Below are 11,527 nucleotides of genomic sequence, written 5' to 3' on the forward strand. Positions count from 1 at the left end.
TATCCCCAATTGATGGGTTTGGTGGCTCTTCTTCTACACGAGACATGTCAGTCACCGCACACTAGTGAAGAGTTCCGGCGGTGTCCACGAGTGGCTAGCTCCGGATGGCAGCAAAGATATTTCAAGCACCGACATAGGTGGCACAATTGAGATGATGATTGAAACAATGCTTTTGTCTAGGGTGAAACCAGTGATCTAGCCTTCAGTGATTGGATCCGGTAGAGACACACATGTGTCGTCTCCTTGTTGAAGGTGTTGTCTTTCTTCCGACGATGTGGCCTTGATTGCTTTGACCCGACTATAGGATGAAAATCGACGTTAGTTATTGGTTCATACAATGTCTACGTATGTAATCTCCTTCTTGGAGGCGTTGTTAAGAATGACGTTGCTCGCTCGTAGTTGTTCTTTTTGTTATCTTTACTCGCCACTTTGTGTAACATGTTTGTTCTTCGATGTTTTGGCCTATTTTCCTAACATCTTATTTAGTAAAATTGGCGGTGGGCATGTGGGAATGCAGAGGCTAGTAGAAAATATCTTAATTTTTGGGAATAAAACTAGCTTTGCTCGGCCGCAATAAACATTTGTAGATTTACATATATTTACCACCCCTGAAGGTGTATGAAGTAGCACATATGATACAAGTACAAAATAGTGACACCATATCTCCACCTTATGATCTCACGTGCAACATTATTGCAACCAATTGAATATACCCCTTGAATCATACAAACAAAATTCATTGCAATATTTTTCTGTAGGTACATAGAAAAACCATACACACTTTGCAGTGTTGTGAAGAAACACCCTTCACAACATCAAAAATATCTTAACGATCACCAATCTCTGCAATCAACATTGGTGCCACTAACACATCGATCTTCATCGATTCGAGCTTGTTGGCGTGCAATCTGTAACGTCAGAGATCCACCAGAGATAGATCTGACAATCATTGACCCATTCCCTGCCGTCCTAATGTTGGTAGGGGCTCGACAAATTCAACTTCCACCTCAACATATCCATGGTGGTTGGAAGGAGCATGTGTCGAGGAATTAAAATTATTGGAAACCGATGATCTCGAGAGGAAGAAAAGAAAAGAAAAGTAGTGTTGGGAGTTGGTGCTCCAGGTGATAAGGGGTGAAAGGAGAAGGATGCCCGTATGATAAAAGAGGAGAGAAACACAAAAGTGCAGGAACATGACTTGACAAATCGTTTATCTTCCCCGACAATGGCTGATTTCCCCTTCCATCGGCCGCCACATGTGAACCATTTGCCTATACTGTTTGTGTATGTATAATAACAAGGTATGTGAAATAGATCTTAATTGTATCATGTTTTATTGAATACACCGTATTTAGTTTCATATGGTTTATGTGTTTTGAACGAACAAAAAAAAACGGTCTTCCCTGATTTGTGTCATTGTATGCACAAAGTAACATAGTGCATTGGTGAGAATGTTTGAAGGAGAGCCTCGATAACGAATTAACAAGTTTTTTTTTGTGAACAAGTAATTAACAAGTAAAAAAGTTAAGGATTGGCTTTGAAATTTGATCGAAATGACTTTTGCTAGGGGTTAGTTAGTTTTCCCCTTCCGCAGGTTATCGTCACTGACATAAATCACCACTACTATTAAAAGAGCCAGAAGGGGGCAGATCCATAAAATCTGAGCCAACCAACTTAGATCTAAGGGTCCAGATGTTCCCCGTCCATACCGAACAGCCGGGACAGACAACTCCCAATCGCTATTCCATCGCTAATCACAAGCGCTGAAAAACGTGTCAGTTTTTCTCTAGAAGCGCCGCCGCACAACCGACGCCCTCGCTCATCGCCCTTTTTTTTCCGAGGGTACGCCAAAGGTGTGCCAGATCTTTATAGAAGAAAGCAAGATTTTGTACAAGAACTGACGGTAGGATGCGAACATCTTAGCCGGTGACTCCACCCACACACACACCCACTCACACCTAGCCTACTCTCGCGGCATCGGTCCTCCAACTCCTCTCCTCGCCATCTTCCACAAGGCAAACTCCTCCTTGATCCTGACAACCAGCTGCTGCACATTGCATTGTTGCCTTACATTGTTGAAAACCCTAGCATTCCTTTGTTTCCAAAGCATCCATGCGGTAAGCATGACTAGAGCGTCGAAGCCCCTTCGATCCTTCTTGTGCACCAACTGCCTCGCCGCTTCCCACCAGGCCTCCAACGTACTGTCCATCGTCGGCTCGACAATGTTTAGCCCTGCTGCTCCTAGACACTCAAACCAAGTTTGTCTCGCCCATCGCCCTTAGCCACATCACCATCGACGATGACCATCGCCGCACCAGAGGGCGGCTTCCACACCGCACAAGCACGGACCATCACCGCTGCACCAGAGAGGCCGCCGTTACCGCTGCCCATCACCACCGCAGCCGTCGCCGATGCCTTGGCTGTCTCGGGGACGTCGCACCAGAGCGGACCGTCGCTGACTTCTTGACTGTCCTCGCCACTACGTGGGCTAGCTGATTCAAGGAGCGACACAGTTTGACCCGTGCTCTCGACCACCAGACACCAGGTGTGCCCGGCCGGACGCTAACGAAGACCTCCCTGATCTCTCTGGTGATATGTTGCTGCTGAAATATATGTAACGAAAAGATCCACACAAAGGGGATTCATCACAAGGTTGGTAAAATTCCCAATCAGTATCCAATTTTGTTACAAGTTTTTGAGCATAAGAGAAATTCAAACAATACATATATTTATCTGCGTGTTCTCAACCCAGTTGTATATTCATATTTGCTATTTGTTTTACTGAAATTGGATGACCTGCTCTCTTAACTAATTGTTTATTATTACAGACAATCATATCTGCTTTTCTTCATGTCTTTTGAAGCCAATTTTTTACAAATTCCCAACTGTATTATTCTTGTAAATTTTGGTATTGCCATTTTCATCATCACGTTTAAATATAGACAAGAGAGTGGACTTTTGGAGCAGGTGCTTGGTGAGCACCCGTATCCATACCGTGTATACTGCATCACGATTCGTGCAAATTCTTTTTGTTTCCCTCTCAAACAATTTCTCATTTTTGTATCTCTCACAACACACATTGTTTGAACAAAAAAATTTGCAGATCACTTAAACATAGCAATTGAAACATGGGAAAGATATTTTGGATTTTTTATTTCATTGTGTATATATATATATTTCAATAATTTATTTTGAATTTTAATTATTTCAAATTTGAAATTGCACAAAAAAATTCTGAACTATTTTTGTCCCATTCCATTTTTTATTTTTTAGTGACTTGCAAAAAAACAAATCAAAATATTACATAATTTGAGAGATATAAAAAAGAGAAAGTCAAAAAGTGTGATGGTGCGCAGAGCGCACCTGCTCTCTCACACTTTTCCCTATAGACAAACGCATCCGTGTCCTTTCACTCGGCGATTAAATACCGCGTGGATGCTAAGCGTCCGCGGCGAGCTGAGATGCTCTACTTCCGGCCAACTTCCTGCCAAAAAACGGCTTCACGAAAACTTGAATAACTTTTGTATCCGGACTCCGATTTTGATGATCTTGGGCTCGTTTCAAAGCTAGTAACAAGCTCTACAAGATCATGCAGGGAACCATCATAGTCCAGTAAGGTAGGATAGAAATAAATGATGAAAGGTTTGACCTATCTAAAAAAGACATGCCGGTAAAACCTCCAACCTCGAAAATGCAACAACTTGAGTTAGGAAACTCGGATTTGGGTGAAACCAATTTTGTTGTAAAGAAGATGACAAGAGCTACCCCACAAAGAGTGAAAAGCTTAAGAACAAGTGGGGTAGGTTTTTCTATGTATTTTAGAGTGAAACCTCTCAATACGAGAAACCGAGAAAAACTCCAATATCGAAAACGCCAAAAGTATTCATGCGGAATCCGTTTTCGATGAACTAGAGCTTGTCATGAGAATAAGCACAAGCTCTAAAACACCATATGGATAAGATACAAATAACAACCAAGAAATATGATGCAATGATGCAAATGTTTGAGCTCTCCGAAGGATACGATCGAGTTACTCACTCGAGAGCCCTCTTGATAGTACGGCAACTAAACTATAAACCGGTCTCCAACTACACTATGAGACCGGTGAGAAAGAAACCCTATCAAGAGCAAACCTTATACTTACGCATTCCACTTGAGCTCGATGATGACGATCTTGACCGCAACAAGATGGAACGCCTTTCTTGCTTGTGTTTGCTTGACGAAGTCTTGTAGATTGCTCCCCCATAAACCACCATGGGAGAGCTTATTCTTCGGCGCAACTTCACATATCCATGATCACCCTATGGATGGCAAGAGTCAATCAAAGGATCTCTTCAAGATGGCTCATCTTGAACTAGCACTTCATTTCTCCATGGCAAGCTTCAAGCTTACGATCTCTTCGAGTTGGCTCATCTTGAATTTGCACTTCATTTCTTCATTCTTCATCATGTTGATGTCTTGAAGTAACTTGAGGGCTCACTTCATCTTCATCTTCAAGACATACTTGACACTTGATATCCTTCATCAATTTCTTCTTATTGCAACCTAATACAAACATGTTGATGTCTTGAAGTAACTTGATGGCTCACTTCATCTTCAAGACATACTTGACACTTGATATCCTTCATCAAATTCTTCTTATTGCAACCTTGAAGCTAACATATGGTTCAAAAATTGCCTATGGACAACTCCTACAAATATAACTCAATGCAAACATTAGTCCATAGGGATTGTCATTAATTACCAAAACCACACATGGGGGCTCCATACACTTTCAATCTCCCCCATTTTGGTAATTGATGACAATCTCTTTGAGAAGGTTTATATAAGGAATTGAAGTAACAAACAAGTTGAATATATAGAGCAAACTCCCCCATAATATATGCATGTGTGAATGATCTTGACTTTCATTGCATATATTGGCATTCAAAGCCTAGTGGAGTTTCCTCTAACTACTAGATCATGATGGCGCGCGTTGCCACGCCCGTGTATTTTTACAATGTAAATAAATAAATTGATATTCAACATAATAAAGTCAAATTTCAAACTAAAATGATTAAGAATCTCGTATGAACCCCATCTTCCAAAGTAGCTAGTTCGGATATTGCTTTAGCTATGCGGAATCTCATCAGATCTCGATCGAACAAATTGACCACATAATGAATGTTTGGCATAAACAAGAGGATAGTGATGTAGAAATTCTTGCATCCAGAGAACAATTTTAAGACTGAGGAGAACGCAATACTTTCTAAGTGATTTGCTCAGATGGCATGCTTTACAATGTTACTAAAAAAATAACTTCTTGAACAACATCCTGTGGTGGGTATAGTATATAATTCTGCAACTGGAGTTTGGGAAAAAGTAGCAATATATTTTCTTAACAAATGGATTGTTCTATTTCAAGACACTTCCCAAAACATAAAAATTCCAATTCAAGGTCGTTGACCAGAAATAAAATACTAACTACTTTGACTCCAGATGCAACTGATTGGCATAAAGGAAAAAAAAAATAACTTCTACTGGCATAGTTTAAGAACACTGAACTAAACTTGTTTGAACCACTTCTCTGAACATTCAAACCCCGAACTTTGGAAAAATTGGAAGCGCCAGTCCTGACACATGTGGGCATCTGCAGTTAGAATATTTCTCCTCAAGTTGAACTCAAACCAAGAGGAAGGAAGAGAAGTGAATTGTACCTGAATAATAATGTTTGATAGGTGGTGAAGTCTCTTTTGTTTTCGCCTTGATCAGTTAGGATCTGAACCCTAGCTGACATCTCTGTTACTCTGGCTTTTGCGTGACAGGAGAACAAGAACAACGTCGATGCTCTAGACGGTGATAGGAGCTATTCATGTAAGTTAAAATAGATATATAGCAACCTTGTAAGAAACATAAAATTTGAGAAAAGGTATATCTAGCAACCTGGCATTAATCTTTGCAGTACTGACATCTGACACTATCATTTTTTGATTACACATGGAACTGTGAAACTCACTGCAAACTTTGTACCCCCACAACCTACATGCTACAAAGGATAATTAGTTGAATCATGATCAATTATAGAAGATCTGAGATCTGGATAGCACTAACACTATCTAATATGATAATATCCCAGTAGGCTATTTCATTTTGAACTCTCCAAGCATGAATGCAGTATTACTGAAAGTCATTATGTTTGGGTTAGCTCTTCAAACTTTCAGCCAGAGGTAAGCTCTTCAAAACAGTTAGAAAACACCATATTTACATTACCAGAAAGTTATGTTGGCATGAGTTAAGTAAGGGGCAGGGTCACAACAGAACTATGACATGTTAACTAATAACATGACGACTGCTACACAAAATATGTATAAATCTCCGTTTCTTCAACCAGAATTACCATATTTGAACTGCAAATTTTATCTGTTTTCAATACAACAATAATTTAACAGACTACTGCCAAGGCGGAAGTAAATAGCTTACCGCCGGTGCACCAAACTGGTACCCTAGCGGTAACATCATATATCGCCGGAGCAGCCCTGTGGTACGCTGGCGGTATTCTTTTCCAGAAAACAAGAAAGGGCTTGTAAAAGAACCCTGAGAAGAAAAGGAAAACGCAATTGAGCCTTCTAGGTCTTTCTCCACCGATGTAGATCTAGATGGAGACCTCGACAGCTATGAGCTCGCTGCCCCTGCAGCGCGCCACGGCCTCCTCCTCCTAGTGGCGTTGACAAGAAGCTCCAGAACAGGGTTGTTGAAACGGTTGCGGGCTCGAGTGATAGGATAGGGTTTGAACCTCTGCAAGGGCATAGAGAGGCAGAGTAACATCAAGACGGTTGCAAACCGCAATGTCCAAATCATGTGCCCATACTCTTGGGTGGGAGCAGCGATGAGCAGAAACGGTAGCGCCATGGGGGTGAGAGAGAACATGAGGGAACACCACATCACTCAAATTCACCCAAGAATCTAAGCCAAATAGCAGATGTTGCACAAAGCATACAACCTTTATAGGTCGCCCCAACAAGTGATGGAAATATGAAGAAAAACTTGAAAGGAAATAAGGAACGGAGAGATTAACTGAAAGATGGTGATTTCCCCTCAAGAAAGATAGGCTTGTTGCCACAGCGTTAGAGTTTGAGACATTGCCGTCGCCTTCTCGGCAGCCCGGCCGCTGTTCTCGCTGCAGGTCGTAGCTAGCCAGCCAGTGCAGCGGCAAACTAATGAGGGCTGAAGAATGATAATGAATGGGTCGAAATTACCAATTTACCACCATGAATCCATCATTAAGTCGCCAGGAAATACAGTTAAGTCGTCGGGAAGGAGAAGCGTTTGTTCTGCTCTGATCTGCTAACGTGAAGGAGGGCCGTTAGTCGCATTCAGTACATGGGCCTCCGATTTCGATCGACCACGTTTAAGGAGTCCAGCTGACGGCCTGCAACGATCACAAATTTTGCCGCCGACAGAGCACGAAAAGAGAGGAGACTGGTAAACTGTGCTGTACAAATACGCTGATCTGTAAACAGAGTGATCTCCTAATAAAATGAGTTCAAATTGAGATACAGTACAAAAATAATCTGTCAAATTGTTATGCTCACCTCGCTGTCCAGCCGTGGGCGGGATTTCCCGGCGCTGGCGGACGAAGTTGCTGTACATCCGTGGGCAGGAGTTGCCAATGCTGGCGGACGAAACATGGCGCTCCTCTCCGCCATGGGGAAGGTTGCAGGTCGTGGGGGAGAAGGTTTTGATGTGCCAGTGGGAGAAATAATGGGGCCGCGGGCGACCAGAAACAGAGGCGGACGGGGGACGCTGGAGCCGAGCGGAGATCGCTCCCGTCGGCGGCGTAGGTGCTCCGAGGAGGACGAAGGAGACTGCGGGCAAATGGTTGGAAGCCCAGAACAGGTTGGCCCGTTCAGTGTCTCCTGAGCCCAATCAACGTGGTGACGCCCAGAACAACCCTGGGAGTAGAAGCCCTACTACGAAGATGGGCCTTTAGAAGACGTGAATTTGGGTAGTCTGGCCGATTCGGGAAGGAAACAGATGCGGACCATTCAATCGTTCGATCCAACGGCTCAGGACGTCCGAGCGCTGTGGTGAGCTCCTGGTGGTTCCATTATACTGTTAACTAATTCAACTATGCAAAGCAACAAGATGCAATGCAACAAAGGCACATGCTTAAGCACAAAGCAAAGACATAACCAAATTCCCTTAAACCCTACAAACTTCTCCCCCATTGGCACCAATTGCCGAAATGGGTGAAAATTTTAGAAGGCCAATATAGTGAGAGTTCCTCCATAGCGTGTGCATTTCTCATAATTTGAGTGGAATCAAATGCACGTATCCAATGACGAATATTCGGAAGGAATCACACTATAGAAAGGATCAAAGATTGCAAAAAAAAGATAACAAAGTCAAGAAGCTTCAACAAATGAAGCAAGCAACCAAATGGACCACAAAGAAGATACCAAAAGAAAGATAGATATTATGATAAGATCAAGAAGATTGCTCTAAATAATATGAGGAAGCTCCCCAAGGTTTGTGCACAAAACTAGACAATTTGCATTGGAGAAGTGCACAAACATGAAATCATCACTCCCATAATATCATTCAAAAACAAAAGATACCAAGTGAATCAAACTCTAATGATCACCACAAAATAGTGCCTTAAATAAAATGAGGAAGCTCCCCAAGGTACATGTATAAATTAAAATGTTGCATTTGAATACAATATGCATAACATGGAATCCTCACTCCCTTATTACCATTTAAAACACAAACATTTGCAATAGATCATAGATAGAAAATTAAGCTTAACACTTGCAACAAACAAATGGTTGAGCAACAAGTAAGAGGCACCATAAAAAAAGGCTCAACCAAGAGGATATGTGAAAGGCATGACAAAGCATATTATAGGACTATTACAAGGATGAGAAAATAGCATCATCATAGTATTCAATGAATTATATTGATTAGCATGACCAATCAACATGCAACAAATAAATAAGATATCAAATGGAGATGTATCATCTCTTATGTGTATAAGTTTCTCTAAGTGGACAAAATCACTAAGATATTTATCCACAAAGAAACATGCACACACAAAATAGACACATAAGACATATAGCATGATATCCAAGACGAAGTCATGCAATATACCAATAAGAATTTTTGCTTAATAGCATGGCCAAAGGCTCAATTTTATCTTATTGTACATTCATGAACTTCAACCACAAACAACTAAAATACATCACAAATATCAACAAGGGATAGAAGATAGTTGGGATGCATTTGAGAAAGGCAACAAGTATCACAAACGAGGATACCAAAAGAAATAACTAAATTTGCACTTTCATCTATATTGCACACGCGAGAGCCTTGAGGATTGATATGCAATAAAATTGCTAGATAGGCATAGTTGGGATGGATGAATCATGAGCATGATTTAAAATACTTCCCAACAAATGCACCCATCTCAAATTACTCACATTCACAATAAAGAGGTTTCATAAAAACTCTTTCAAGAAGCACAATATTTGCAAATCAAGAGATTCATGCCAATATGCAACCATAAGGTTGGATACAAGAAAAGTATGCATGAGAAGACACTTGTTACCAAAATAGCATTGGTGTGGATGTAGTAGATATGTGTTCGTTGACCATCCTAGCTTTCCTCAAGTTACCATTGAGTCACCACTTCTTTCCAAGAGTGAGACAAGCATGCAATGCATATCCATTGTACCTAACACAAAGGTAAGTACAAAATGGTCCCCAAACTAATTGGGTCCGAAGTAGTTAGACACACTACAACATATAGGACAAACTCCACAATTTTATGTGCATATAGATATGAAATTGAATTTCATACACATCTTAGCCAAATTAGGATTTGATGGAGTTTACCCTATATACTGGATCAAAGAAAGTAACACATGCTATAAGATATACATATATTAAATATGCATGCACAATACTTTCAAGAACCAAAGGAAGATACAATTTGGACAATAAATCAAGAGATCGACAATGGTTGCCCAAATTATATCAAAGAATCAAATCAACACAAGATTGACTCCAAAGACTTATCTCATTATAAGAAGCTAATTAAGCCTAAGCACAAATGAATGAGATAACCAACTCCCAAGAGAGCAAGGTTCCACCAAATAAACCAAACCCTCGACACTTCTTATGATGGGACAAAGTACAAAAAATAAAAATTTATATCTCCCAAAACCAAATTTTTGATAATGATCAAGAGATGTTAAGCATTCTAACAAATATATAAGAGCTCCCCCAAGATTAGTGCATTATCTAGGATTTTTCATATGAATACAAAATGCACAAAACTAGGATCATCACGCTACCTATATCTACTAAAATGCTAAGAAAGTTTGAATAGACAACTTAGATCCATAAGTTGCAAGGAAGACACATGGGAGTCAAAGCACAACAAATTCATGGCAATAAATAAGGCAATTTAAACACAAGAGCCAATGTAGATATGATCAATAAATATCTACCTCATAATTGATTACCAATTGTCCTAGGACAAGAGGTATTAGGAAATATTTCCCGGTGGTAGTTTTTAAGTATACATAAGATCATATTTACAACGAACAAAGCATATGGTAAAAGATAAGAGTTAACCATTATGCAAAGAAAGTTTCTTGATAGCTTCATTTAGTCATACCAACATGCAAGGCAATTAATAGTATTCATACCAACATGCAAAGCAATTAATAGTATTCATACCAACATGCAAAGCAATTAATAGTATGACTTGAAGCACATGGTTTTCCAAAAATGTATTGAGGGACACATTGTGAAAAACCATGCCAAGAAAAACTTTCACAAATAAGATCCACAAAGATATTAGCAATGAAGCTATTTAAGCAAATTGGAGCTTGTTTGAGCAAACATGCCACATAGGAGAGAGATAATTTACGATATCAATTCTGTGTGACACAACCTCAAATGTTCACATTTTCTAGGCTTGTAATATGCACAAAGCTTATTACTCCCCCATAATGTGATAAGGAATTTATTTTCACAAGAGGCAAATAAGATCAAACTAGAGATATTAATGGACAATAGAATTTGAATTTCTCATGAATATGACATACCACATAGAGACTAGATAATCTTGCAATATCAATTCTAAGTGATATTCCTCATGTACACACATTGTTAGGATCATGAAATTCCCAAAGGAATATCACTTCCCCAAAATGGGATAGTCCATTAATTGCTCATAAGAGCCATATAAGATACAACAAGATGCAAAGAGGCTCCAACACAAACACAAATACATGGTGTGCAACCCAACATGCATAGACTTGATTTCTCAAGAAAAGCAAGTAGGAAGCACAACATATACAAACACATGTTAGGAACAAAACTAACACATGCAAAGGGGCGAGTAACTTTCAATATAAATGAGTTGAGCACATGTTACCGCAAGGAGGAACATTGAATATATGATAGAAGCAAGATAACCAAGACTTGGCTTGAGATAATATAAATGATGAAGATCCCTTAATTCTCCATGATGTAGCCA

The 11,527-nt window shown here is 40.1% G+C and overlaps 1 long non-coding RNA gene across 1 annotated transcript; it reads right to left on the bottom strand.

Annotated features, from left to right (window-relative positions):
* Positions 1-4,302: 4,302 nt before the first annotated feature.
* LOC127300187 (uncharacterized) lies at positions 4,303-7,860 on the bottom strand. Its single transcript, XR_007850971.2, has 3 exons — positions 5,923-7,860; positions 5,697-5,828; positions 4,303-5,612 (listed from the first exon to the last, which is right to left on the bottom strand). It is a non-coding gene; the product is annotated as an uncharacterized lncRNA (long non-coding RNA).
* Between the last annotated feature and the right edge of the window lie 3,667 nt (positions 7,861-11,527).

This window comes from Lolium perenne, chromosome 5, assembly GCF_019359855.2.
Source record: "Lolium perenne isolate Kyuss_39 chromosome 5, Kyuss_2.0, whole genome shotgun sequence".
NCBI lineage: Eukaryota > Viridiplantae > Streptophyta > Magnoliopsida > Poales > Poaceae > Lolium > Lolium perenne.